We start from the raw sequence: 27910 nt of genomic DNA, 5'->3' as shown, positions 1-27910 counted from the left end.
TGGGGGCAGGGGGGGCACGCCTGGTCGTACTCAGACACTGCTTCCTGGGCTCTCCTCCTCACAGTGCTCAGGGCAACGCTGGGAATTGAACCCAGGGCCTCCCCTGCGTGCAGCCCACATGCTGCCCCCGAGAGACATCCCCGGCTCGAGGACGGACTCCCGCGCTAGAGAAAAGGGATCTGTGATGCCGTCAGAGTAAGGCGCGTTCAGGCTAGAGTCTGGGCAAGGGAAAGGAACGAGAAGACCCCAAGTTTAGCAACCAGCGGATTTCAGATGCTCGACCCAGGGGCCGGCGTCTCGGAACCTCAGGCAGAGAGGCGAGATGCCTCTTCTCGGAGGAAATGCATCGCCGTGTGCTCGGCCGGACGCTCAGACCACAGAACGTCAGCGCCTTTGGGCTCCACGGATGGACCACGGGCACACTGGCTGAAGCTTACTGCGCCCGTTTTTCTTGTTCTCCGTTTCTTGGGCGCCAGAGGCTGTAGCAGCGGTGCCCAGGCAGCTGTGCCGCGGTAGGGATAGAATCCAGAGCCCCGTGTGTTGCCCAGAACAGGACACTGTGCCATCGTGGGAGGGCTGGGTTGGAGAAACGGCCATCTGGGACACTGATCCAGCCTCTGATCCATCTCCCCCCAGATCCCTGCTCTCATTTTCTTCTAAAGAACTTTGTGGAAAAAGGGGCAAATTCTTTTTTCTTTTCTTTTCTTTTCTTTTCTTTTTTTTTAAATTTTATTAAATCACCGTGAGATAGTTACAAGCTCTCATGTTTGGGTTACAATCACACAATGACCAAACACCCATCCCTCCACCAGTGCACGTTCCCCACCACCAATATCCCCGGTAGACCCCCCACCCTTTCCACCTTCCCCCCGCCTCCATGTCAGACATGATAGGTAAAGGTAAAGGTAAAGGCCCTCCCGTTGATCGTCGATTTGCTCGAGCGGGCCCAGTAACGTCTCCATTGGAGACTTTGTCGTTACTGTGTCTGGCATATCGAATACTCTCGGTAGCTTGCCGGGCTCTCCGAGAGGGGCGGAGGAATCGAACTCGGGTCGGCCACGTTGGCCGCTTGTAAGGCGAACGCCCTACCGCTGTGCTATCGCTCCAGCCCTGATAAAGGGGCAAATTCTTAATGGAAGAATGGTTATTGGGAAATTGGAGATAATGTCAAATTTTATTGCTCTGGTGTCCGAATCTATCAAGATCTTTTTTTTTCCCTAGCCGTTTCTGACCCCAAAAGAATAAAGTAATGCTGTAAGCGCCCCCCGTCATTCTGTGTTAAGTGCTCCAAATGGTTAACTATAAAAGAACGGTAATTTTATGCATATTGTACACGTATTATGTATAAATCAGTTTGGCTCCTAGTATTTTTCTTAAATCACTTGCACGCCCCTGATGCAAATATTTCACATGCTGCAACTGGCACGTTATTTTTTGATGAACTCCAAGCGTAAAAGTTTTTCACTTTTGCCTCTTTTCCACTTTTACATTTTAAAAGTAAAAAACAAATAGTGAAACTGAGAGACTTTTTAGGAAAAAAAAAAAAAGGCACGCCTACAGTTTAACCGGCTCCAGTACTAAGTATTTTCTTATTGGTTTGCCTCGGTTGTTACATTCTCCTACTTTTTATTTGGGAGAAATTGGCTGGTTTCTTCTCTAAGGCTTCTCTTTCTCCGGGAAGTAGTTGACCACAGTGAAACACACACACACACACACACACACACAAATGCATGTTGGATTATAGGTCATTCTGAAATTACCCTGCATTGCATCATTGATTATTTTAAAATATTAATGTTTCAGGGGTTAATTAGCACGGGCATGTTATCGAAGTGGAAACAGATCATTGCCGTGTGACTGAGCGACTAATCTAAGAAAAAGCAAATCTCCGAGACGGTCAAGATTGAAATCTCTGTAGAGTCTCCACCTCTATGTTCATTACTCAGTCTGAGACACAGCAGAGAATTCTATTTTTTTTTTTTTTTACTTCTCCTTCTCCCGTCTCCCCGAGCATGAACTCTAAGCAGTTTTCTAGACAATTCCGCTTATCTAAAAAGCACATCAGCATTTTTCTTCAATCACGGCAGGCCTGTATATCTTATTTCCTTGATGTCTTTCTGCCCTTTGAATTTTGCTAAAAGTATTCGAGTTGGTGCTTTGACCTGATCTCCTCCTCCTCACACACCCGCAACCCCCACCCTGCTTTTTTCTGGGGGGATTGGCGGGGGGAAGAGGGGGTCCTTCAGGAACTCACTTCCTGTGAAAATAATCAGAATACTGTCAGACTTACCGTGAAGATGTGACCTAAAGCTTACCCCAATACTTCGGAGAATGATGAGTTTCTTAATGTATTTGGGCTTTGCCAAAACCATCACATACTTGAAAATACAGCTTTGGTTTTGAATTTCCAGATGCATTCACTTTTAATCGTCTCATAATGTTAATATTGTTGGAGGGGGGCGCGGTGCCCAGGGTGAGCGCCCCGGCGCTCGGCATGCGGGCACAGCCGCGGGTCCGGCCGGGCCTCTTCCTCCTTTCTGCTGTAGCGCCTCGAACAAGAAGCCGCTTGTCAGAGCTGCCTGTTTTCCTGGTCGTTTACACACCAGAATCTGAAACCCGAGAACGGCACTTGAAGGAAAACAAAGAGCTTTACAGTATTTTTTTTTTCTTTTCAGGAAAACACACAGAAGCTAATTTTAGCTTCTTGATCAAATTGAGCCAGTCTTGAACCCTGGCGCAGGGACCGCAGCACACTTCCAATAGACAATACTTAGCATACCAGCCTCACACTGAAAACAGATGTGTGAGCCGGAGTGGCCTCTCTTTCCCCTCCGTGAGCGCTGCAATGTGGTCGCCCCTAATTGGGGTAAAAACGGGGTCTTCTTTCAAAAATCTCAGGCGGCGGCAGCGCGCTCTCCCGACTTCTTTTTTTAAAAAAAAAAATGTATTATGTCACAGTTCTTGTTTGACCAGGAGTTTCAAAAGAGCGTTCAGGGCAGCAACATCTTTTGGCTTTCAACCTGATTTTTATCCTGGAGGTGGGGGCCGGGGAAGGAAGGAAGGAAGAAAGAAAGGAAGGAAGGAAGGAAGGAAGGAAGGAAGGAAGGAAGAAATTTTTAGCAGCTACACTATTCATGAGCCATGGTTGCACAGTTTATATATTAAAACGTTTGGAATGCGAACAATTACCTCTTAGACTTTCTCACCAAGCCGTCCATAGCTGATATAAATTGCCTTTTTATTAGCAAAGAAATGTCAGTCCCCTCCTCCCCAGACTGGCCCGTCGGTCCCTACCCGGCCCCCGGCCTGCCGTCCGCCTCCGCCCATCTCGTCCTGTCCCTGGCTTGGCTGGGCTCCGGCTCCTCTTGGCATGTGGGGGGGGCGGGATCCGCTGATGTCCAAATACTCCACGTTCCCCATCCCTGCCGGGAGACGAGAAGCAAATGTCCCCGTTTCCTTGAAAAAGGAAGAGAATGTTCCCCATCTCCGTGACCCTTGCCGTGTTCTTCCTCGTGATCGTTCCCCGAGGAGGGCCTGTGACAGGGAGGACGTGTGTGTGTGTGTGTGTGTGTGTGTGTGTGTGTGTGTGTGTGTGTGGAGTGCCACACAAGCGGCCTGGAACCCTGTGTCTACCACGGCTCATTCTGTGGCGTCTGTGAAATCCTCAGCGAGGTCAGGACTCTGGGGTCTGAGGTTAGGTGACCCCTGGCTGGCCTTCCCCATCTGCTCCCCAGAAAACAATCAGGGGTCTGCCATAGAGAGCTCTTGAGGTGCCCGGGCAGAGAAACTTGGGTTGATCGTTTGCATGTGTGAAATGGGAATTTAACAGAATAGGTGACTTTAAAAAAAAGCTTTTTTAGAGGCCTGGGTTTCACTTAATGTCCTTTAGACTGCTTGTCAGTATTTGGTATGTCACAGGGACATCCAAACAGGGCATCGTCAAGTTTTCCTCGTCCTTTACACCTTCTCTCTTCAAAATACATCACTGATACCACCGCTCCCTTCAGGTGAGTTATCTCCGAGAATCTGCAAAGGGCCTGGAGAGAGTGAGGGCGTTCAGGCACTCGCCTTGCCCGTGGCCTGACCTAAGCCCAGGGCACCGCCGACTGTGGCCCTAACCTCCTCTCCCTAGCCCCAAGTAAAGATCCGCTCATTTAAATAATAATAATAATAATAATAATAATAATTGAACAACGTAGAGTTAATGCCACTGGACTCCGCGCCAGGCTGTGGGGTGGGTGAGAGCCCTCCCCACCCGAAGGGACCCAGCCCCGGCAGCCGACCTCCACTGCCCAACCACCGCCACGCTCCAGGCCACTTTCCAGACCTCGCAGGCCATGAAGCAACCTCACGACACATTATTAGACACTTCCTACTCATTTATGCCTCTCGGAGAGCCCAGCAAGCTCCCGAGAGTATCCCACCCGCCTGGGCAGAGCCTGGCAAGCTCCCCGCGGCGTATTCGATATGCCAAATACAGTTATGGACAATAGGCCTCATTCCCCTGACCCCTGAAAGAGCCTCCAGTCGTTGGGAGAAGATGAGTAAGAAGAGGCTGCTAAAATCTCTGGGCTGGGGGGCTGGAGCAATAGCACAGCGGGGAGGGCGTTTGCCTTGCACGCAGCCAACCAGGGTTCGATTCCCAGCATCCCATATGGTCCCCTGAGCACCGCTAGGGGTAATTCCTGAGCATAGAGCCAGGAGGAACCCCTGTGCATTGCCAGGTGTGACCCAAAGAAACTCTGAACTGGGAGGAATAGAGACGTTACTGGCACCCGCTCGAGTAATTTGACGACCAACGGGATGACGGTGATACAGTGAATAATGTTAAGTCACGTCTAGGAGATTCTAATGCATCTCTCTGGGACCGGTCTGAGATGCTAGCGCCTGGGCTGTCCTAAGGTCAGTAATTGCATATTAGTGTATCCGCAGCAAAACACAGGCTCGAGTTTTCTAGGGGAGGGGGGTGGCGGTGTAGGCAGCTTGGACCCAAGTACGAATTCTTCTGTGTGCAGGATGACGGCCAGTAGCGACATTGGAACTTTCTGAGGAGAATTTCAACTATTTTCCTAGAATTTTTGTCGGATTGCCAAAGGGGGCCATTCTTGTTGGGTTTGGATTGTGAAAGACTTTCTTGTGTGTTTCTTTTTCACCACCGAGAGATTCTTCGGGCGCGTTTTCATTTTTTCCCCGACTGAAGTCCGTGCGTCTGTGAGAACCGGATGGCATGGCACTCGGGCCCCTCCTCAGCCCTGGTCCCGCTCACGGTTCCTTCCTCGGCCCTCTCCGGCGTCTGCGTCACTGCATTTGTGTTGAGTCGAGGCTTTACCATTCCCGTAAACTCCAGCATCGGAGGAGGAAATGTGCCCTTTCATCGCAAGGCGGTTATGCCATCAGAGGGCTTTTCTCTGAGCTCGGGGCAGAAGTGTTGCTGTGATACCTGCATTTACTGTAGTGCTGTCGGCCAAAACAAACATTCACAATTCAGCCGGGACTTTCTTTCCGGCACGGAGACCTCACAGTTATCTCTCTCACCCGTTCCTTATCTCTGTGGAACCCTCAGACCCAGAGCACCTCCCCTTCCGGGGCTGGTCCCTCTGAGACACCTAGACTAAAGGTTTGTTTTCCAGTAGGGTGTAAAGAAAGAACTTTCAAGGAGGAGGACTCTGGGGCCAGAGCGACATCTGCCTTGCATGCAGTCGACCCAGGGTGGATCCCCAGCATCCCATAGGGTCCCCGAGTACCACCAGGATAATCCCCGAGAGCGAGAGCACAGCGGTAGGGCGTTTGCCTTGCAAGCGGCTGACCAGGGTTCGATTCCTCCGTCTCTCTCGGAGAACCCGGCAAGCGACCGAGAGTATCCCGTCCACATGGTAGATCCTGGCAAGCTCCCCGTGGCGTATTCGATATACCAAAAACAGTAACAACAAGTCTCATTAGGAAAAGTTACTGGTGCCCGCTCGAGCAAATCGATGAACAACGGGACGACAGTGCAACAGTGCTAATGTTTTTCAATAAAGAGCGAAGCCCTTCGAGCCTCTGAGAAAAGACGCGTCGGAGTTCCGAGAGTGGGCTGAGGGCGCTTTTTGGCTGTTGGTGTGTTTGCTTGTCTCGGCACAGTGACCCAGTTAAGTGTGGACTGTTCGGGCTTGAAGCAAGAGGGAGTGGATTGACCACAGGGAGGATAAGGCGGGAACCCAGGGCTGGGCTGGGGCCCAGGCGGGCAGGCCGCTGAGTAGTGCCCACCAAAGTTTGGTCCATGGCCCCACATGGCCCAGAGCAGGACCAAGTGCAGGGGAGTTGGGCCCATCCACTCCAGGCCAAGCATGCCTGGGAGTGACCCCGAGTGGCCTCCACCTCCAGTTTAAGAAATAAACAAAAGACAGTGACCCTGAGGTGGAAACTTCGGCTCTCGGGGCTGGAGACAAAATACGGGGGTTAAGGGACTTGCTTATACGTGTTCGACCTGGGTTCAATCAAACCTGCCACCATCTATAGTCCCCCGAATCCCGCCACACGTGACCCCGGGATGCAGAGCCAGGTGCGAGCACCGTGAGGGGTGGCCCAGACTCAAGCAGAGACGAAAGAGACCCGGACTCTCCATCTAGCTCCGAGTCAGAGACGCCCCCACTGAAAGACGTCGGGAACCCGCGCGCTGCATGCGTGACGCACCCGTTACGTGGATGTTACATCCGTAAAACGAGCACGTGCCCGCGCGTTTCCTACCCCCGGGCCCTGACCCAGGACAGCGGGGTTTCTCCCAGCTTCCGGGAAAACTTTTCTTCCTTTTGCCCCACCCCACCCCGCTCCCACCCCCACCCAAGGAACCGACCTTCAACCTTCCTGGCAATCCCAACCTGAGAGTTTGACTTTCCGAAACCTTTGAGCTCTCCTGCTCTCGGCAAAGGTGACGCCACTGGCTCCAGCACCTGGGAACCGGCCGGGAGCTGGATGTCTGGGGCAGGGCTGCCAGCCACCGCACGACTTCATGGTGAATGCACGTTCGGGGACAGCAGGGTGGAGGCGGCCAGACGCGTTCCTCTCGCCTGGCGCTGGGCTGGCCGTGACGGCGTTGCGTTCTAGATGGCCTCACCCAGAGAGTGGAGTCGCGGGTTCCTTCTGCTCCGTCCTGCGGTACAGCAATGCCATGGTTCTCCCGCGGTTCTTCCCTAAGTGACTCTGTTCCAGGGTCCGGTAGCTTGGCGGCAGAACTCAGGCCTTGGGGATAGGAGGTCCTGGGTTTGGTCCCTGCCGTGCAAAATGAGGGGACGGGGGTCGGGGGGGGGATCCTTAAAGAGCTCCTGATCTTCTTCAGGACACACAGCGCGCAGGCTGGCTCCTGCCTGTCAGCCGGCCTTTTGCCGCCTTCCTTGACCTGCAGCTCCTTTGATGTCGGCCGAGTGGGAGCGAGTGGCATGTGGGTCCCAAGCCCCCCCAGAAAGCCAAGGCGGGGCGCTGACCCGGCTTCGTGGGGGAGCTGTTTGCGCTCCCAAGGACAGAAGCAATTAAACGCCGGGTTCTGCCGCAAACGTGAAAATGTCCGACTGAGATCTTGTTTGTATTTTTCTCTGTTTTTATGGCGAATGTTTTCGGTGACCCGTGTTATAAAGTAAACCGTGACTACTTCTGTAAGCAGGCCACAGTAGAAAAGCAAAACTGTATATTCCCAGATATTTACATCCCTTCACTCAAAACCTTGGAGTGAAACCTAGAGGGGGAGAGGGGAAAAAAGAAAAAAAAAAAAGAAGAAGAAAAGCAAAGCAAGATTTCTTCGCAAACATTTCAGTCCGAAACGCCGGTTCAGAGCCTTGGCCGCCTCCTGCGTTGCCTTGCTTCCATGATTGTTGAATAACATGTTATTATACGTGGGGGGAAGAATAGTTCTTTTGTTGGCTGCATTACATTTTGTGGTGAAATTGGAGAAAACAAATCATTAAGGAAGTCTATTTTGGTTCAAGACATTACACACTTATGACGACTCCGTGCCTGGACCCTGCCAAGTTGAAAGCGAAGGCAGGCCCATCTGGAGGGGGGCAGGAAGCCGTGTTCTAGATGGCAATCACGGGCACGGGGGCCGGGGGGCACAGAGGGCTGACGGGGCACCTGAGCGTGTGCGGACACCGTCGGGGTGGAGGGGGGCCCTGCCTGGCGGCTCCCCCGCCCTCTCTCACGGGCGCCTGGCTTTCTCGAGGTGCCCCGATGTGGAAGGAACACTGGTTTTCTGGAGACAGTGCTCAGCCCCGAGCACCCGCCTCGACACTGTCCCCCATCGCCCCGTCAGCACACGCCCACTGCATGGAGCGTTGGGGGGATGGGAAGCCCGGGGCTAACTCGGAGAACCCCCTCTCGCCGCTGTGCCTCTGGGGGTCAGTTAAGAAACAGGCTGGGGGGCCAGAGCAATTGCACAGCGGGTAGGGCGTTTGCCTTGCACACGGCCAACCCGGGTTCGATTCCCAGCATCCCATAGGGTCCTCTGAGCACAGCCAGGAGTAATTCCTGAGTGCAGAGCCAGGAGTAACCCCTGTGCATCGCTGGGTGTGACCCAAAAAGCAAAAACAGAAAGAGGCCCGAACTGGCCCTAACCTTTCCCTCTCATGGTGGTCTCCCCTCCCCCCCCCCCATCCCTGGGGGTATGAGTGGCTGCCCGAACAGTCCGTGCACTGCTCCCCATGGCCGGTGTTTCCTGGGACCACCGTGAGTCAGCCTGGAGCTTTGGAGTGAGGTGAGCTGGGGAGACGAGGGGTCCTGGCAGGGTCCCCCGGGGCTGAGTTTCGAGAGAAGCCGGGCCGAGCTCTTACAGCCACCACTCTCCTCACCATGTGGTCGGCAAGAGATGTGCGTTTCCGACCAACCGGCAGCTGCTTCGTTAAATGCACCCTCCCTTCTTTCGACAAGCCACAGTGAACTTTCTGAAATAAAACCCCGAAGTTAATTGTTAACGATAATGGGGTTCCCAACTCCCCGTTTCCTACACCCGCTCCCTGAACTCCTGGGCGTTTTTTGGTGGTAGCCGTATGGATGGGAACCTCCAAGTGTGTACGCGTTAATTGGGGCGGGGGGTGGACATCACTTCCTCGGGACTGTCCAGGGCTGGTCATCCAGGCTCTAGGCATGCCGCCGCCGCCGGTGGCCGTCAGTGGTCTGCATGGCTATCCTGGATGGGACAGAGGACCCCCAAGCATGGCCAGCACGCAGCGCCTTCTCGTGAGTGAGGAGGGAAGGGCAAGATGAAGGAACGGTCACTCCGTTCTCCCTCCCCCTTCGCGCCCCATTCCCGGTCCCTGCAGCGAGGGTCAGCTCAGGGCCACTCCACGAGAAACACGGGGTTCTGGCCCCTCCCTGTCCAGCCCCGTCGCTGCAGACCCACGTGCGGGCAGAGGAAGGAGAGATCCCTGCTGTCGTGACCCCAGAACTCGTCGCCCCCACTGAAGTTCTTTCTCATCCTCGGTACTTTGCACATTCCTTCAGCTTGAGCGTTCCGACGGGAAAAATCCTACCAGTCAGACAAAAGTCCGGATGTCCCGTGGACAGTGGGAGAACAGGGTGAAGGGCATCCGAAACATCGGACTAACGGGTTGGGGGGCGCTTGTCGTAGCCTGGTTACCGCTCACGTTCTCTGCCATCTGAAAAATTTAAGAAATGGGGGCGGAGCGATAGCACAGTGGGGAGGGCGTTTGCCTTGCACGGGGCGGACCCGGGTTCGATCCCCAGCATCCCATAGGGTCCCCCGAGCACCACCAGGAGTGATTCCTGAGTGCATGAGCCAGGAGGAGCCCCTGTGCATTGCCGGGTGTGACCCAAAGAGAAAAAAAAATATTTTTAAAGGGAATGGGAAGAAGGACATGGAAAGGCTCATTCCTTGCCCCGAGTGAGGGGACGGGGTTACGTTTAGCTTCTCCTGGGAGCAGACTGACCACTTCTTTTGATGGAATATGTTTGGAAGCATAGGAACCACACAGGCAAACAAAAATTCAGGCTTCTTTCTCTGGCGTTTCCAGGTAATGGATTGACCTGTCCATCAGTTCCCTCACCCAGCTGGAAGAAAATCCTTCCAGCCCTCCGGGGGCTGTGACCCGGCCTGGCTACCCTGGCCTGTGTCATCGATTAGATGCGGATTGTGAGAAATCTTCATTTATAACTGAAGAGCAAAAATAAAGACGTTGGGGCCAGAGAGAGAGCCCAGGGGTTAGGGCCTCTCCTTGCACCTGTGTTTGATCCCTGGCACTATATAGGGCACCCCAAGGACTTCCAGGAGTCATCCCTGGGCCCAGAACCAGGGGTAAGCCCTAAGCACGGCCAGTTTATGGCAACGCCACACATACACGCATGTACACTCACACACAAGTCACACACAATCACATGTGTGTACACATATTTTTTTTTCTACCACAGTATTTTTTTCCCCCAAACAAAGCACTTTCTAATGTTTTCCTCGTGAAAATATCACTCGTTTTATATCCGGTTATGATGTTAGTGGGGGAGGGAGGAAGGTGGGTGTTCTTTGCGGCGGTGCCGGCTCTGTAAACTTGCCCCATCTCTCGGGTGAACTACCGAGTTTCATAATGGAGTGACTTGCTTTTTGACTGCAGGCGAACGAGCGCTGGAACTGGTAGAGCATTCCGCCAGAGCAGAGCCCCAGCTGTGTGGGAGGAAGGTGTGCTCGGAAGGGGAGGGCGGCTGACAGGCTTCAGCTCACCTGCAATCGGGGATTTCCTACCATGGCCCTGGGTGTCTTCAGGTTGGCTTCATTGCAGGCCTTGAACTGTGACCCGTCTCTCCACTTTCAGTTGCATGCAGCGTTCAGTAGCGTTGGACGTTAGCTCATGTCAACTAAAGACACAACTCGTTGTCCTGTTGGTTTTATTTTTATGATGATGATGATTATTGGAAGGTGAAATAAGAAAGTATACAGAATCCTAAGGGAAACGTCGGGAGTTTCAGTGGTATTTCTCTAGAACGTTTCAGGGCCGGGGTTTTAGAAAGCTGACCTGTCCCTTCTAAGTCATGTCTGAACGTACATATACACACACACGCACTAGGTCAGACCTTCTGGGTGGGTGGGAAATTGTGTGAACAATCTTGGTTGTTTGTGTGTGTGTGTGTGTGTGTGTGTGTGCGTGTTATTTTTTTCGGGGGTGGGGCGCAGTGGGATACACCCCCTGGTGGTCCTCAGGAGCTACTCCTGGCTCTGTGCTCATGAGTGACCCTGGCTGTGTCCATATGTGGGGCTGGGGATCAATGATGTAGGGTTTATTATTATTAATATTATTATTATTATTGAAGCACTGTGATTTACAAAGTTACTCAGAGTTGAGTTTGAGGCTTACAACGCCGCAGCACCATCCGAGCACAGGATGAACTTCCCGCCCCCGACCTTCCAGGTTTCCCTCCAGCCTGCCTCCTTTCTAAGTTCATTTGTTAAAAGTTTGGTGCGAATTATTTTATTATTATTGTTATTGTTATTATTTAACGAAAAGCATCGTTTTGCCGTCACATCAAATCTGCTCATCTTCTGCTGCAGTTCCTTAGAACGGTGCCGCGCCGTGGCTCTTTCCTCCTGTTCACTGTTGCATTATTTAAGTCTCCATAATATCCCACATATGTTCAGATTGCTCGCTCGCTTCCTCTGACACATGAACAAGCTGACAAAATGCATCTTGGGTGGTCCCGCAGTGTTCCAAGGCAGCTGCACGCCCTCCCCTCTGGGTACCCTTATCTGGGGTATTAACGTTGAAAACATTATGAGACTTTTCATAATGTTCCGATACTCTTTCTGGTCCCAGAATGCACGCTAGTTGGAGAAGGGGGAGGGGAGGGGGCTCCAGCCCCGTCTTGCAGAAGGGGAGCGCGTTGTCCAAGGGTCCTAAGGGGGAAAGGGGAGGCTGGGGCCTGGGGACCAGCCGCGACCCTCCGGCAGCTCAAGGGAGATTTTTTTTTTCCCCCAACTCCAGACCTTCTGGGTGGGTGGGAAATTGTGTGAGCAATCTTGGTTATGTATGTGTGTGTGTGCGTGTGTGTGTGTGTGTGTGTGTGTGTGTGTGTGTGTTCAGGAGGGCGGTTGGACACACCCCCTGGTGGTCCTCAGGGGCTACTCCTGGCTCTGTGCTCACGAGTGACCCTGGCTGTGTCCAGGGGACCATACGCGGCGCTGGGGATTGAACTGGGTTTGGCCACGCACAAGGCACCCCCCCCCCCCCACCCGCCATCCCCGCGCTGTCTCGGCCCCTTTGTTACAGAAACCTCCTGGGGTGAGGAGGGACACGCTAACAGGAGCTCGGACCACCTGACTCTGTTCTCCCTGGGAGCGCCCAGAGCATCCCTTCACACCAGAACGTGCACATTGGCTCCCAGCCAGCAGGGAGGCCCCGTCCCCACGGGGCGTCCAGGGAGGGGGGTCTTGCTCGGCCACTCTCCAGGGGCCGGGATTCACGCTGTCCCGTTTCTTCTCCCCCTCCCGTGGGAAACAGCCAAGACGAGCGGCCGATCGTGCATGGACGTGGCCAGTGCTCGGGGAAGGGTCCTTCTGCCGCCTCCTGAGACTCCCGAGAGGCAGGGCGAGGTGTTCGGGTTCCCCAGGAAAAGCCCCCGCGGCCACCCCCTCTGCCCGGGCAGGCCCTCCGGCTGCCGTCTCTGTCTAGAATGCTTTCCCTTTGCTCAGCCATCCATGGCGGGCATGCAGTGCACTAGAGCCCACGGCCCCTCTGGGATGTGGGGTCCCGTGTCCCAGCCACCAGGGAACCCCACCAGCCTCCTTGCTTGCTGTTTCTCTCAAGTTCACGAGCCACGTCTATACCGCCGGCGTCTACACTGCCTGCGCCGGGGCAGTGAACTCCGGGTCCCCCTTCCGTGCTACTGTCCTTGAAGCTGACTCGCGTACTTATTAGCTGATTCTGGTTTTGCATCATTCACCCCTCCCCACCAAGACTCTTCAAGTAGACAGATCCTTGAACACTGGTCGTCGAAGACGCGTCTTTCGGTACCCACGAGGGGACGGGAGACGCCGGTGAGAAGCCCCTTGGGGCTCGGTCGCCAGCCCCACGCGGACCCCCAGCACGGCCAGGAGTCGCCTGTGGCCCTAAGACCAAACGCAAACGGCTGCTGCCCCACTGTGCGCTGAGAACGCGTCCCCCGGCCCCAGCCTGCGGCCCCCTGCATTCGAGCACCGAGCCCTGAGACGGGCCTGGCTTGGCGGGCAGCGCACCTGGTTTGGGAGGCGGGGGGAGGGGTGGGGGGGGGCGCAGGTGTCGGCTCTGTTCCGCCTCCCGCTCTCCTGCTTGGCTTCTCTCTCCCCCTCCCTCCCTCCCTTCCCCTCCCACCTGTGTTCCTCAGTTTCTCCCTTCCCGCCGCCCCCCTTCCCGCTTCCTTCCTCTCATCCTCCCGCCCTCTCTGGGAGGCCCTCGGGACCCCCTGGTTCCTCGGCTCCTCTCCGTCTGCACCAGCACCCAGAGGTCCAGCGTCCCGCCTAAGTCCCCGGGTCGCGGGCCCCGTGCAGTTGCCATGGGCCTCTGTGTTTTCCCTCCAACCTCCTTGTCGGGCTGGACTCTCTCCCCAATTCCCAGCCCCACACCTCCTCAGTCTTGGGGCTGAGTTTCCCCCCCTCAAGATCCTGGACACAAGCCTAGGCCCCGGGACCCTGGCCACCCCCTCCCCCACCCCCCATCCACCCTGCGCCCCCAGCCCCAGGCGCTCAGGCCAGGCTGTGCTTGGGCGTGGACCCTGCCGAGGCCTCGGCTGCGGTGACCTTATTCCCACCCATCAGGAGGTGTCAGCCAGGCGGTAGGCCTGGCCCGAGAGGTGCCCAGGAACGGGGCTGGAGAGCTCATCAGAGCGACCCCCTCGAAGCCATGATGTGGGGCTGACCAACAGGGCCGTGGGGCGGGTTCCAACCCCAGCGCCTCACAGCATCCCTGAGGGCCCGCCCACCCCCACGCCCCTACCTCTGTCCGAGTCCAAAAATAAGTCAATGGACAAACTTGTGACCGGAAGGGAGAGGCAGGGTCAGGGCCTGTGCTCGGGTGTATGGGCAGGAGCGGACACCCCCTGGGCAGCTGCCACGAAGACACACGTCCTCTCCAGGAGGTGACGGGGCCACAGCCCACAGCAGCTGGGGGCACGGGAAGTCACGCCCCTGCCCGGTGCCCAGCTGCCCTCAGTCACCCGCCGACCAACCCTCCTCTTTCTCGCGCCCTCCACCAGCGCCCAGGAAAGCTGCGTCCCCGCGGGTGGCCTGCACCCACCCCACGGGCGGCCAGGGCCGGGGCTGGTGGCTCAGGGCGTGCTGGCGTGACAGCAGCTGGCGTCGTCACCAGCTCTCGCGCTCTGCTCCGAGCCCCGAGCGGGCCAGAGCCAGCGGGACCCGGTCGGGGATTGGCGCCCACAGCCGCTGCTTGGCCGCGTTGGCCGAGAGGGACTCGAAGCTCGTCACCGTCACCGGCGACACCTGGGACATGCCCTCAGCCCTCAGCAAGGCACCGTCCACCTTCTCGCTCTCTCACTCACTCTCTCCTCCTCCTCCTCTCTTTCCCTCCGTCCTGCCGTCCCTCTCTCTCTCCTTCTGTCTCTGTGTCTCTCTGTCTCTGTCTCTGTCTCTCTCTCTCTCCCTCTCCCTCCCTCCCTCTCTCCGCCTCCTCCCTCACCCCTTGCCCTGGCCTGGAAGGCTGACTAGAACCTAAGGGTTCCAGATCGCCTGTGCTCCGCCCCCTGAGTGCTCCCTGCGTCCTTCCCACTCCCGCCCTCCTCCTCCTCCTCCTCCTCCTCTTCCTCCTCCTCCTCCTCCTCCTCCTCCTCCTCGTCCTCCTCCTCCTCCTCCCGGGGCTGGTCCGGGTCTCTCCTCGGGACTCCGGGTTCTTTCCCCGCGCCCTCCGCGTTGTCACTGGCACTTTAATTTACACGTTGGCCTGGCTGGTTCCCGTTACCCGGCCTACAAATCTGTCCCATGTCGTCCCCCCTTGAGTAATTTATAACCCCCATAAAATGCCACGTCGAGGCCCCACTCTTACGTTCTTGAGTAATGGCGAGAAGGAAAGGCCCAGGGAATCAGAAATCGAGTGAGTCATAGATTATTTCGTTATTTATGACCAGAGAGTGGTCATTGACAATATTTGGCAATTTTACAGCCACGAAACTAAGCTATTGTGCCTTCGAATGTGATTTATGAAGCAAATAAACCTCCCTGGCAATGGGTCCTCCTCACGCCGGGTACCACGTGAGCCAGGCAGGTACAGCTGTGGCGTCTCATACCAACGCGCTCGGCTCGGATGTCTGGACACTAAGATTTTACACTTACTTCATGGCCTTATTTGTTCAGTCGCCTTTATACTCTTGATTGGATTCTGACCAACCATTTTGGTGCAAAAAGTTGTCGGCTCTGAGCCGTGGAGGGAGGAGGGAGGGAGGGAGGGAGACTGAAGGCAAGAAAAAGTTCATGTCGAAAGGCCGTAAATCCTTTCTCCGCAGATAGGACACTTCATAAATTCGACAGATGGGCTGTGGGGGGTCTGCCGCTATCGGATCATCCTTGGCTGTGAGCAAGACCCAGAGCCCAAGACTTGACGAAGTGTGTTCGAGAAATTCAGAGCAATACTGTGCATGCTTGTGTCTCCAGACACACACAGACACTCACACACACGCACACATGCACACACTCACACACGTTCACATACACACTCACACACACACAAACTCGTGCATGCACGCACACACTCACACATGTACACACCGTCACACGAACACTCGCACGCAGAGCGGACGCTTGTACACACAGCCACACTGGTCCCAGACACGCCCGTGTCTCTGCGCGCCAAAGTAGCGTCTGGCACAGAACTCTCACGGCCGCATCCTCCGTCCCGCGGGGGGTCGGGGGCGTCGCTTAGTAAACCGTGAGGGGGTTGTGGCCGGCCTTGCTTCTCTGCAGCTTGGAGAAGAGGAAGGTGCCTCCGTTCTTTTTTTTTTTTTTTTTGCTTTTTGGGTCACACCCAGCGATGCACAGGGGTTCCTCCTGGCTCTGCACTCAGGAATCACTCCTGGCGGTGCTCAGGGGACTCTATGGGATGCTGGGAATCGAACCCGGGTCGGCCGTGTGCAAGGCAGACGCCCTACTCACTGTGCTATTGCTCCAGCCCCCCGGTGCCGCCGTTCTTGGCTGGGTGAAATGACCCTTTGCCACACGCTGGCGCCGGCTGCCTTCCTCTGTGTCTTGCTCCGTTCTGAAGCTGAAGCTCCTTCTTCCATCACTTCCTGATGGAGGAGTGTCTGGCCGACCGGGGCGGGGGGAAGGGGGTAGCTGCGGTAGCCCTGCGGGTGGACGCCCCTCAAGAAGCCGGGTCGAGAGGCCAACTGTGAATACTGATCCTCCAGGGAACCTCCAGGGTGTCCCTTGAACTGGGGAGCAAGCGTGCGCTCTGGGTGGGGCATCGCTGCCCTGGGCCAGTCACTGCGCCTGACTTTGATCCCTGGCCTCCCGCTCTGCACACTAGGGTGGGGGGGAGTTTGCTCCAAGTGGCCGGCAGTGCCTCGTGACCTTGAGGGTGCCCTTGAGCCCAGCCTCACCGTGACACTTCTCAGTGCTCTTCCCCATCTCTCCCACTTACTTAAAAATAAAATAGAATTTATGTTATCGCTGGTGTGTACGTGACTCGGACCACGTGGGTTCCGGGAACAGGGATGGGCGTGCTTGAATGAAGGCACGTGACCTGTCCGGGGGCTGTTTTGATCCTTCTCAGGACCATGATGGCCTCGATCAAGTTACACGGCATTTCCTTGTTAGTTTGCCGGAGTGCGTTGTAAAGTCTAGCAGTTTGTGTCATGCAGGTATTTCCCCAGTCCGTGGGTTGCCTTTTCATGGAATTGTCCCTTCATGCCACTTTTAATTGTCAGCAGGCCAAATTTATCTTTTTGCTTTTTAAGGGATTGTGATGAACACCATGGAGGCTGTTCTTCAAGAAAGGAACACTTATTTCCATGGATCATAGAGATAGTTCTGATTTTCCAAGAAGCTTGCTTTTTTTTTGAGGGGGGGGTCACACCCGGCAATGCACAGGGGTTACTCCTGGTTCTGCACTCAGGAGTTACTCCTGGCGGTGCTCAGGGGACCTTATGGGATGCTGGGAATCGAACCCGGGTCGGCGGCATGCAAGGCAAACGCCCTCCCTGCTGTGCTATCGCTCCAGCCCCACCAAGAAGCTTTCTAGTTCCAGCTTTTATATTTAGATCTGTATCCCACCAAAAATGGGTTTTATCTATGGTGTGAGGTAAGGGGTAAGGATTGAGGATTCATTTTTTAACATGTTGATAACTCCTCATTCTAGATCTTTAGTGAATTGGGTGGGGGGGGAAATGCTTTCTTTCTTCCACTGAGTTGCTTTGACGTCTTTTCAATTTTTTGACTTTGCTGTTTTGGGTTTTAAAAAATCACAATAATTGCTGCTCGTGGGGTTTGGGGGCTGTTAGAGCCTCACTTGGGAGCTTCCGGCTGATGCTTGGGGACCACGAGAGGCCAGAGAGGCATCTCAGGGGGATTTTCCAGCGGGCGAAGCACACCCACCCTTGAGCGCCTTCTTTCTCAGTCGCTGCGTCTTAAAAAATTAGTTTTTATCATAAAACTCCGCCAGTGAATTTCAGCTGAACGCATGGTGTGATCAGGCGTGATTCTGTCCCAAGCTTTGCCGTCGGTGGCAGCGAGGAGGGGATGGCACAGCCGGTGGGGTTCCGTGGGTCCGAGCACGCATCCCCGTGGCCCCGCCCACTCCCCTCTCCTCACTCTGAGTTCTTATGATGAACCCGGAAACAAAAGCAGGCGCCAGCTCTTCCTGTTCCTGGGACGGATGGAGGCTCTGGGGGGTCTCCAGAGGCCTCGGTATCTCCCGCCCCAGGGGTCATCACTAAGCCTGGCTGGCAGAGGCTCAGCTTGGGGACTGGGGTCCTCACTAGGGGAGGCCGGTCTGCTGATTGGCAAGCTTGAACGAAAGATGTCCCAGTGCTGCCCTGGTCTTCCTCCTCCTGCTCCTCCTCCTCCTCCTCCTCCTCCTCCTCCACCTCCTCTTCTTCCTCCTCCTCCTGCTCTCTTCTTCTTCCCCTCCCCTTTTCCCTTCTTTTTCCTCTTCCCCTTCCTCTTCTCCTTGTCCTCCTTCTCCTTCTTCTTCCTCTTCTTCTTTTTCTGTTTTAGGGGTGCATCTCCTGTTAGTCCCCAATACTCTGCCCAGAGGTTGCTCCTGGCGGTGCCCGGGGGTCCACGCCATGCCTGGGGTCCAGGATATTCCTTTTGATGGTAAACAGGGAGTGTACCCACCCACCTACAAAGGCTCCCTTTCTCACCAAGATGCCATATGAACTGAAATCCCGAGGTTTCTGCCTTCTGACCCCGAAGCTGACCTCCCATTGGTCGGGAGTTTATGAAAGCGCCCAGTGATCTTCCATGCTTGGGTTTTATTTTATTGAGAGGCTGGGATTGACAGTTCTGCTGGTGGCTTCCTGCATACATCCTGCCAACATCACCCCTCCCCCCACCCCATGCCCGCTGCCCTCCACCATGTCCCGGCCGTCGTCCCCCCCCCCCCCCCCAAGCTCCTCCACGACTCAGTTCTATGGACCAAGTTTTCCCCTGTTCTATTGCCTTCAGCTTTTGGTTGCTCCATATTCTTCAGGAGGCTCTAATAAGCAAATTCTGCAGCCTATTTTTTTTCCCTAAGGGGAACAGACTCGTCTCTGCTCCTCACGTGGATTTTTGAGTGGAAGGGACTAATTTGGACTTGCTGCAGGGGTTGGGTTACCTGGAAACGCGACTCAGTTCAAACCACAGTGACATTTTTCTGCATCGGCCTCTTGTTGAGACTGCAGAGGGGACCGGTGGCCCCAGACTGGGTAGTAGAGAATGAAGAATCTGAATACCAAGAACCAGAGCTTCCCCTCCAGAGAGTTTTACCTCAGGACTCCTCCCCTGCTAGGTTCTTAAACATCCTTTGCTAAAAATGTGTCGTTTGATAGTCGTTCAGGTGAGAGGGTGCCACTTGGGTGTTGGCGTTGCTGGTTTCGTTCTCTGCATGCTGCACCTTCCCCGCCGTTGAAGTGCCCCAGAACCTGCACCCAAGTCACGAGGTCATCTCTGAGGGTCTCCGCGTCTGCGTTGTCTGTCTGGGTTTTAGCTCGCCACGTTCACCGTGTTCATTTTTTGAAGAAAGATGCATTCTTCTGAAATAACAGGATGCCGTAACGGTTTTGCTCACCGCCCCATCCTTTCCCGAAACGAGCCCAAAAAGTCAGCAAAGAGAGGAAATGTTCAACATTTAAAAGAAATCTTATTCACATATGAATTAATGGGAGAACTGCATGCTTTTTCTCTGCTGAAGGGATGACCTGCAATATCACACATCGGGTGTTTTTCTAGAGAAATCCTTGCGATCCAAATAGCATGAGAATAGCACAAGGTCCCTGTAGAATAAAAAAAAAAATAGCACAAGGTCCCTGTAAAAAAAAATAGCTTTGCTGTGAACACTGGTGAAGGGATTGGTGTTGGAACATAGCTCCCCTGAAACTCGGTAATAAGTTACTTTTTGTTTTTATTTTTTTTTTATTAGAAAGCTCCTGCTTTCTAATTCATGGTGATTCCATTTTTCTTCTTCAAAACAACTTCAGTTTTAGCTTGTCACCACAACATAAAACACAGATCAAGTCAAAGTTTAATTCTCACATAAAATGTAATCAGTCAAGTTAATGAAAATATCAAAAATTCTGCATTGGTGGATGGCAGCAGATACTTCATTTTTGTTGTAAATGGTACAGCATTTGGTGTTCCCATTACTGACAAGCCAGGCTGCAGAACGAGCGATTGCCTCGAACCTTACTTAGCTCGTCAGAGTCATGTTCCATAAACTCCTGGCAGACTTCTGTGGCATCCCGCAATAGCATGTCATCACTGGTCTCGCCGTGGTTGATCGGAAATGGTTTCCGGCCATCTGATTCATAGAGGTGCCCACGTACATGAGCGCATGCAATAAATGAAATGAAGATCTACTTTTTCATCTATCTCGGGTGCCTCGGTTTGACCTTCACAGGCACTTGTCTCATGAGTCAGTCACTCATGTAGCGTCAGAGTTTTCCAGGTATCTGGCTTGCTCTTCAGTGCTCATCGACACAGAGTCTTCCGGGAATTTTGTCAAGGTTGATTGACCCCGATTCAAAGTGCAACTTGCCTTTGGGGCTGGAGCGATAGCACAGCGGGGAGGGCGTTTGCCTTGCATGCGGCCGACCCAGGTTCGATTCCCAGCATCCCATAGGGTCCCCTGAGCACCGCCAGGGGTAATTCCTGAGTGCAGAGCGAGGAGTAACCCCTGAGCATCGCCGGGTGTGACCCAAAAAGCAAAAAAAAAAAAAAAAACCCAAAATGTGCAACTTGACTTTACTGTTGGCCATAGCATGGATCAAGCTGGTGGTCCCACAGGCGTTGCTGATGGTCTCCTTCATGCAAGCACACTGAGGACGTGGCGTCCTGGCCCTGGGACCTTATTTTTTTCTTCCTCTTCTGTCCTGAACACTCTGTATTTTTTCTGTAATGGGGAAGAGTAGCAACCCTGGGCATAATGCTCGTGGCACTGTGCTCAGGAGCTCAGGATCCAGCCCATAGACATCGACAAACTGCCAGTTCGGATGCAGACCCTGACCTGACTGCTTGGGAAAACGTAGTTACTCTCTGCTTGGTGTTCTGGGGTCACGCCCAGTGAGTGATGCTTTGGGTGGGAAGGGGAAGCCAGGGAGTGCAGTTTGAACCGAAGCCCTTCGAGTTCCCTTCCCGGCACCCTCTTCACAGTAGCCAGAGAGAGAACCATCCCATGTCTGCTGTGCCAAAGCCATTGCTTGTTGGTGACCTTGGGGTTGGCCTCCAGTGGCAGCTAGTGATGACCCTCCTTGGCCGATGCTCCGGCCGCCGTCCATCTCTGACGGCCGTCATCCCATGCTGATTCAATTTAAAAAAAAATTTTTTTTAATCAAAACAAAAGACTGATAGCACAGCGGTAGGGCGTTTGCCTTGCACGCAGCCAATATGGCCGACCCAAGTTCGATTCCTCCGCCCCTCTCGGAGAGCCCGGCAAGCTACCGAGAGTATCTCGCCCGCATGGCAGAGCCTGGCAAGCTCCCCGTGACGTATTCAGCATGCCAATCACAGTAACGACAAGTCTCAAAAAAATAAAGACGTTACTGGACCCGCTCGAGCAAATTGATGAACAACGGGAGGACAGGGACAGACAGTGACAGACAAAAGAAAAGAGGGACCAGAGAGATAGCACGGTGGGTAGCACGTTTGCCTGGCACGTGGCTGACCTGGGCCGCTCCCCAGCGTTCGGTGTGGTCCCTTAAGCCCAGTCAGGAGTGATCTCTGAGCACAGAGCCAGGAGTAATCCGTGAGCATCACCAGATGTGGCCCCAAAACCTAATAAGTAACGAAAAAAAGAATAAAGAAAGAATAAAAGAACGATTTATCTTTGCCCTTGAAGTCAAGTGAAAGGGCGTCAGGAACTCCCCAGCGTCCCTGAACGCACTTTGGGAATCGTGGTCCTCACTTCGGCCACACGTCCATGCGGGCCAGTTCCAGGTGGCCTCGTGAAATGTCATCTACGGGATGCTCTCCAAAGCAAGGTCTTGTTTGTGCTCAAAGGTTTCACCCCTCCCCAAAAAGCAAATTACATGCCTTGAAGTGAAGCGCATTGAGAAGCAACAGAAGGACTTCGTGCCACCTCTTCTAGTGGTACTTAGTGAGATCAACTTCTCCCTGTCAGAGAGTTCAATTGAGAGAGCAGCGTCCCTGGGGGCCGGTCCAGAGCTCAGGGAGAGGGGCACTTCTGTTGCGGGCGGCTGGTCCTGGTTGGAATTCCTGGTACCGCTTGTGGTCCCTCCAGCATCACCAGGTGTGGTGCCCAAGCTCCTCCAGGTGTGGCCCCCAATCAATAGAGCAGCAAAGGGGGAAGGTGGGGATGTGGGTCTGGAAGCCTTAGAGCCCTCCCCCCTCCCCCGGGACAGACGACAGAACCATCGCGGCGAACGGAGGTGCGGAGGGGGGCAAGGTCGGACTGTTGGCGTGGGCAGTGAGGTGACCTCAATCTCTCCCTTTGAGACAGAAAGCCACTCTGCATCCTTCCCTCCAGCGGAAGCTTTGTTTCCGTGGGAGCACTCGGGACCCCACGTCCGTCCCTTCAGGTCCGGCAGAGGCCACGCCAGCTGGGGAGTCTCGAGCGTGGTGTCTCCATTCCAGCTGCACAAGAGCGGCTCGGTCAGACTCTTTGGGAGGACGCAGGGTTGAGTCGGTCCAGTTGTGCCTTGGAAAGAGCCGTTGGTGAGGGTGAAGGGTGGGATTCTGCTAAGGCAAGCAGATGCTTCTTCCTTCGGAGCGTTCTGGCGCCTTGTGGAGGAAGTGGAAGTGTTGGCTGTTCTGACAAGATCCGGGTATTGAAATGACTGTGGGGGTTCACAAAGCAGCACTTTCTACACACAAAAATATCCTGATTTCGTCTAGTTGAATGGCAGGGACGTAGAGGTGGCAAAACAGTGACTGGGGTCTGAGGCCAGCCTCAGAGAGGGCTGAGAGAACTTGTCAGGTAACGGTCAGTGTGGCCTCCGGGGTATCTGGTGCCATGGGTATCCATGACCCCAGGGAAACCCATGACCCAAGGGGCATCCGTGACCCCCAATGCATCCATGACCCAAGGGGCATTTATGACCCAAGGATACCCATGATCCAATGGGCACCCATGACCCAATGGGCATTTATGACCCTAAGAATACCCATGACCTAATGGGCACTCATGACCCCCAATATACCCGTGACCCAATGGGCATTCATGACCCTAAGAATACCCATAACCAAATGGGCATAGCCATAACCCAATGGGCATCCATGACTTAATGAGCACCCTTGAGCCCAAGGGCATTCCTGGGCCATGAACTCTGGCTGTGGTTTGGGCCTGAGAGGAAGATGTGGGCTTCTTGGGGCTTCTCTTCTATGTTTGTCTGGGCAGGGTGAGCCCCATCAAATTGCCCACTGGCACTGGGCCCCGAGCGAAACGTTTCAGATTCTTTCTGCTTCCTTGGAGAAGCGGAAACTGGTCTTCCCCTCATCCCCATGCTGTGTGTGTGTGTGTGTGTGTGTGTGTGCGTGTGTGTGTGTGTGTTGGGTTGGGGGTCCAGTTTGGGACGCTCAATTGTCCGGGTGACCCCTGTGCCAGTTAGCGCCTGTCCACCAACCCTGCCCCTGACCACCGGAGACACCTGTGAGCCGCGAGCCTCCCACGGGGCCCATCCCCTCTCCCGACCCCCACACAGGGCCCCCTCGAGATCCGCCCTCGCCTCCACACCCGCCATTACCTCCCTCACCTCATTTCCCCTCCGCGTAACCCAATACTTTCAGCAACTGGAGGCCCACACAGCCTCGTTAACTTAAAAGTTCGCCTGCAGATTTACGAACCCCGAAGAGTGAACCGGGGTGGCGGGGCCCGCACCCTCAGGTATTTCTTTAATTACTGCCCCGGCCTCTCGGGGGCCTCGTAAGAGTTTTCCGCGTGAGTTTATAATAAATTCTCTATTTTATTTATTTGTGTGTGGATGCCCTGGTGTGTGTTTCTCTGTTTCCTGGGGAGGGCGGGGGAGTCGGGCCTTTGCGTCTCTCTCGTCTGTCGCCGTAAACGGTCGCTGCTGCTGCCTCGATGAGCCCGGGCTCGAACAGCGACAGCTCCAGGCTGGGTCCCGGCGAGAGATTAAACTGTAATTAAAGCACACTCTGAGTAAAGAGGGATGGGGGGGTGGGGAAAAGGAGGGGAGGAAAAGGAGGCAGAGGGCGGGAATTTGTGGTTTTGGGGAAGGAGAAAAGACCCATCGCTTCGCTTGTCCTCACTCTCCTCCCTGACTACAAAGCCCCCTCTAGCCAGCCCGGGTTATACACGAATGCCGGATCTGTCCCCCAAGCCCTGGCCTTTGAAATAATTGCACCCGGCGGGTCCCAAATCAGCAGAAACCGACGGAGAAGCAGGAGAAGCATTCTTCAAACGTCCATCGCCGGAGAGATTGGCCACAACCCTCATGAGTTATGCTTCCCGAATGGGGGCGGGTGTGTGTGTGGGGTGGGGGGACTGACTGGACAAAAAGCATTTAACGACATCTTAATTGAACGCACAGCTACATAATATCCTTTTGTTTAGGCTCGAAAATGGATTCCCCCCGCCCCCCCCACCTCCCCGGCTCCTTATCAGCGCCGCTATTAAATGTTGTAGCCGTGCAGATTATCCAGCCGATCAGCACAGTGAGTGCCCGGTGCTTGCAGGGAGGCGAGCTCCCGGCCCGCCGGAGCCGCAGAAACGCAGGAGCTGGAGAAAGTCGTAATTGGAACAGGCGACTGGTACAGCGCAGACAGGAAATAAAAGGAAGGCGGCCCTCCAACGGATTAAATTAGATGTTTCAAATTCAGACAGTATCAGGGAAAAGAAGACTTCGGTGGGGGGCGGGGGGGGGGGCCCGAGGTAACAGTGAGTTCATTCAGCGGGGCGCCCCCTCCCCTCGGAACACATGTTTTTGCTGGAATCTCACGCTTGCGGCCCCAGCGGGCTCTGCAGCCTGGGCCCAGCCGAGGGGCAGGACCCCCTCCTCCCCCCACCCCGACAGCCTGCCCCCCCCCCAATGCCACACTACCCTCTCCTGCACCCCCCCTCCCCGCCCTTTGCTATTCTATTTCCATAAATTAGGCGTGAAATTACGTTGGGCTGAGGATACACGATTTCAGCTGTTTTATAGCTGGAAAGGAAAATCTTTGAGACCCAAAGCAAAAACATTTTTTTCCAAATATACTTCCTGCCTATTAGTTTGAGATATGCCTATTAGGGGAAAATGCTGGCTGGGTAGAAACTTTCCTTGCGCGCGCACACACATACACACACACACACACACACACACACACACACACACCCGCCAACCCCAACTCCTCCCGCTTTGGAATCTCACCGCATTCTGTCTTGTCCCTGAGTCCGAGGATGTCTTGAGCACCGACTGTATACAGGCCCCAAAGGCGTGGTGGGGTCCCCAGGGCAGCTGAGCACAGCGCAGGCCGGGGCCCGGGTTCTGTCCGTCAGGATATTTTCGGGAGAGCGTGTGACTTTCCACCGGGCGTCGCCCATGGAAACGACATGAGGTCCTTGTTTACACCAACCTTGTGGGCGCCTCCGTCTCAGCTTCACTGCTGAAAGAAATGGGGGCTTTTGCAGAAGCCTGAAAACCCACCTAGGGGTGGGCCGCACGCCATGCCGGAGATGGGGCTTTGTCCGGGCCCCAGCCTGGCGGATGTGCTGAAGCCCGGCGGCGTCGTTTACACACGCGGGAATGATGGAGACGCAGCACAAAACAGTTTCTTTGAAAATGTTGACAGACTCGAAGCCTAGAAATAACGTGGCGTGTGGGAAGCCCTGGGTTCGGTCCGTGGGACCCCACGGGGTGAGGGGAGCCCCTCCCCAAATCCGCCTCCTTCCAGCCTGCCCCCACTCTCCATCTGGGGAAGCCCCCGGCTCAACCCCAGGCCCCGGCTTCATAACCCAGAGGCCGCCCCCCCCAACACGCAGCCCCCCCCCCCCGTAGGGGACAGGCCACCTTGGCCGAGGTGTGGTCACCGGGTTTTTGCTCGGGGAACCGAGCCCTGGGAAAGTTCCCGTGCAAACATCTGCTTCATTGGCTCCTCCGGTCCGTGGCGGGGAGGGGGTGGGGGGAGGGGCGCGCTGAGGGGAGTCGGGGGGGGGGGCAGGAAGGGCCTTTGCATCCCGTGCTCTGGTTTGCATGGAAAATGTTGTGGGTTGCTTCTCCTCCAGCTGGACGGCTTTATATAGCTATAAACCTTTACTGCCGCAGTAAGCGGGAGCTGGTCAGGGAGCCTGGCATTCACGGGCCCGCCGGCTCGGGTCTAACCGCACCCACCCAGGGCCCCGGGGACCAGCGAACGCCGCGCGTTCCACAAGCGTTCCACAACAGCGAACAGATGTCCTTTGGCTTCTCCCCCAGGGGCACCCCCCCCCCAACCACTTTGGAATTGCAGGGCCGGCCTCGAAGGCCCCGCGGCTGGCTGCGGGTTCCAGAGAGGGGCAGGGGGTGAGGAAGAGGCACGCCAGGCCCCTAAGGCACACAGGACCCCCCGCCCCCTTGCAGAGGTGGCCTGGTCTCTGGAGCGCCCCCTGCAGGGAGCACTCCCCCCTCCCCACTCAGCATCCCCCCCACCTCCCCATCTCCCTCTGCTCTGGGAAGCCCTGGGCCCCAAAGATACATTCTTGATACAAGATATCGAGATATTCTTGATACAAGATAGCAAGATGCATTCAGATACAAATGTATCCAGTTATTACCACTCTGTGAAATGGCCTTGCCCCAGGGGCCGGGGATGCCAGAAACAGCCCTTTCTGGGGGCACCTCTGCACAACACCCCCCTTCCAGGCCCCTCCTGTGCTTCCCATCCTCCCCCCCACCCCCCCCCCCACCACCACCAGCTGCTCTAAGGCTCCTACCAGTGAGAAAAGGAAAACTCCGCGCTCCGGCCCCCACCCGTGTCTGGGCTGTCAGGGTCACGCCCAGCATCCCAGAACCGGAAGGCCCGTTCTGTGCTCCTCTCACATTCCTTCCCTGGACCCCCTGTTTACTTTGAAAACCAAGTCCAGAGATCTTCTATCCCGAAGGGCGGGGGCGGGGCGGGGTCTGTCGGGGCACCGCCAGCTGGGTCTGGCTGGAGTGGAGGTGGGCACAGGGTGGGTGCAGCCCCGGGAGCCAGGGAGAGCGAGGTCAGCAGCGGGCAGGGGCCGGGGACAGTCGCGGCCCAGAAGCTGTCCAGCACAGCACTGCCCAGTGCTCAGACCCGCTTCAGCTCTTCCTGGAAGAGAAGCGGCCGCGGTGACCTGCCTCCCACCCCCTGAGAGTCTGGGCCCCTTCACGTGCATCCGGCCTGTCTAGAGGCAGACGAGGTGTTGGAACCCATGGGTGCTTGCGCTTGGCTTGCTTTTTTTTTCCCTTTAAATGATTTTTTCATTTCTTTTTTATTAAGTTCCGGTGATTTCCAAAGTTACTCATCATTGAGGTTCAGACCCACAAGGTTCTCAGTGTCAGCTTCCGCCCACCGTGTCCTCAGGGCCCCCCCCCCCCACCTGTCCCCCCGTCCCAAGTCTGCCTCCCTAACAGGCACAGTGTTCCGTTTGGTTGTTGTGGTTTGGGTCTCCTGCTTGCAGTGTAGTTGACGGTGTGGTTCGCTCAGCCACTGTCTACACCACCAGCGCACCTGAGGCCACTGTCCCTGTGAATCCGGTCTGCTGTTCGCTACCTCACTCTTCTCCTTCTTCTCCTCCTCCTCCTTCTCCTTCTCCTCCTCTTTCTCCTCTTCCTCCTCCTCCTTCTCCTTCTCCTTCTTCTCCTTCTCCTTCTTCTCCTTCTCCTCCTCCTTCTCCTTCTTCTCCTCCTTCTCCTCCTCCTCCTTCTTCTCCTCCTTCTCCTTCTCCTTCTCCTTCTCCTCCTCCTCCTTCTTCTCCTCCTTCTCCTCCTCCTCCTTCTTCTCCTTCTCCTCCTCCTCCTCTTCCTCCTCTTCCTCCTCCTCCTCCTCTTCCTCCTTCTCCTCCTTCTCCTCCTCCTTCTTCTCCTCCTCCTTCTCCTCCTTCTCCTCCTCTTCCTCCTCTTCCTTCTCCTCCTCCTCCTCCTCCTTCTCCTTCTTCTCCTCCTTCTTCTCCTTCTCCTTCTCCTCCTCCTCCTCCTCCTCCTTCTCCTCCTCCCCCCCACCCCCTCCGGTCTTCTCCCTCTTATATTCAGGGTGTTGGGTGGGTGTTCTCATCTGCCAGAGCACAAGTACCCAGGAGATGGTACCGGGGATTAAAGCGAGTTTGTTTTGTCAGAGGTAAGCGCAGCTAAGATCAGTTGTCTC

The 27910-nt window shown here is 55.3% G+C and overlaps 1 protein-coding gene and 1 pseudogene across 1 annotated transcript in view; one reads left to right on the top strand and one right to left on the bottom strand.

The window, feature by feature from the left end:
* The window catches only part of GMDS (GDP-mannose 4,6-dehydratase), a 453738-nt gene that overhangs the window by 294136 nt on the left and 131692 nt on the right, over positions 1-27910 (top strand). The gene's annotated exons all lie outside the window — the stretch shown is intronic.
* Positions 14303-27910, bottom strand: part of LOC130017079 (ubiquitin carboxyl-terminal hydrolase isozyme L3-like) — a 20068-nt pseudogene continuing 6460 nt past the window's right edge.

Source organism: Sorex fumeus, unplaced genomic scaffold (assembly GCF_029834395.1).
Source record: "Sorex fumeus unplaced genomic scaffold, SorFum_2.1 ptg000175l, whole genome shotgun sequence".
NCBI classification, from domain to species: domain Eukaryota; kingdom Metazoa; phylum Chordata; class Mammalia; order Eulipotyphla; family Soricidae; genus Sorex; species Sorex fumeus.
This window is presented reverse-complemented; position numbering and strand designations above follow the sequence as displayed.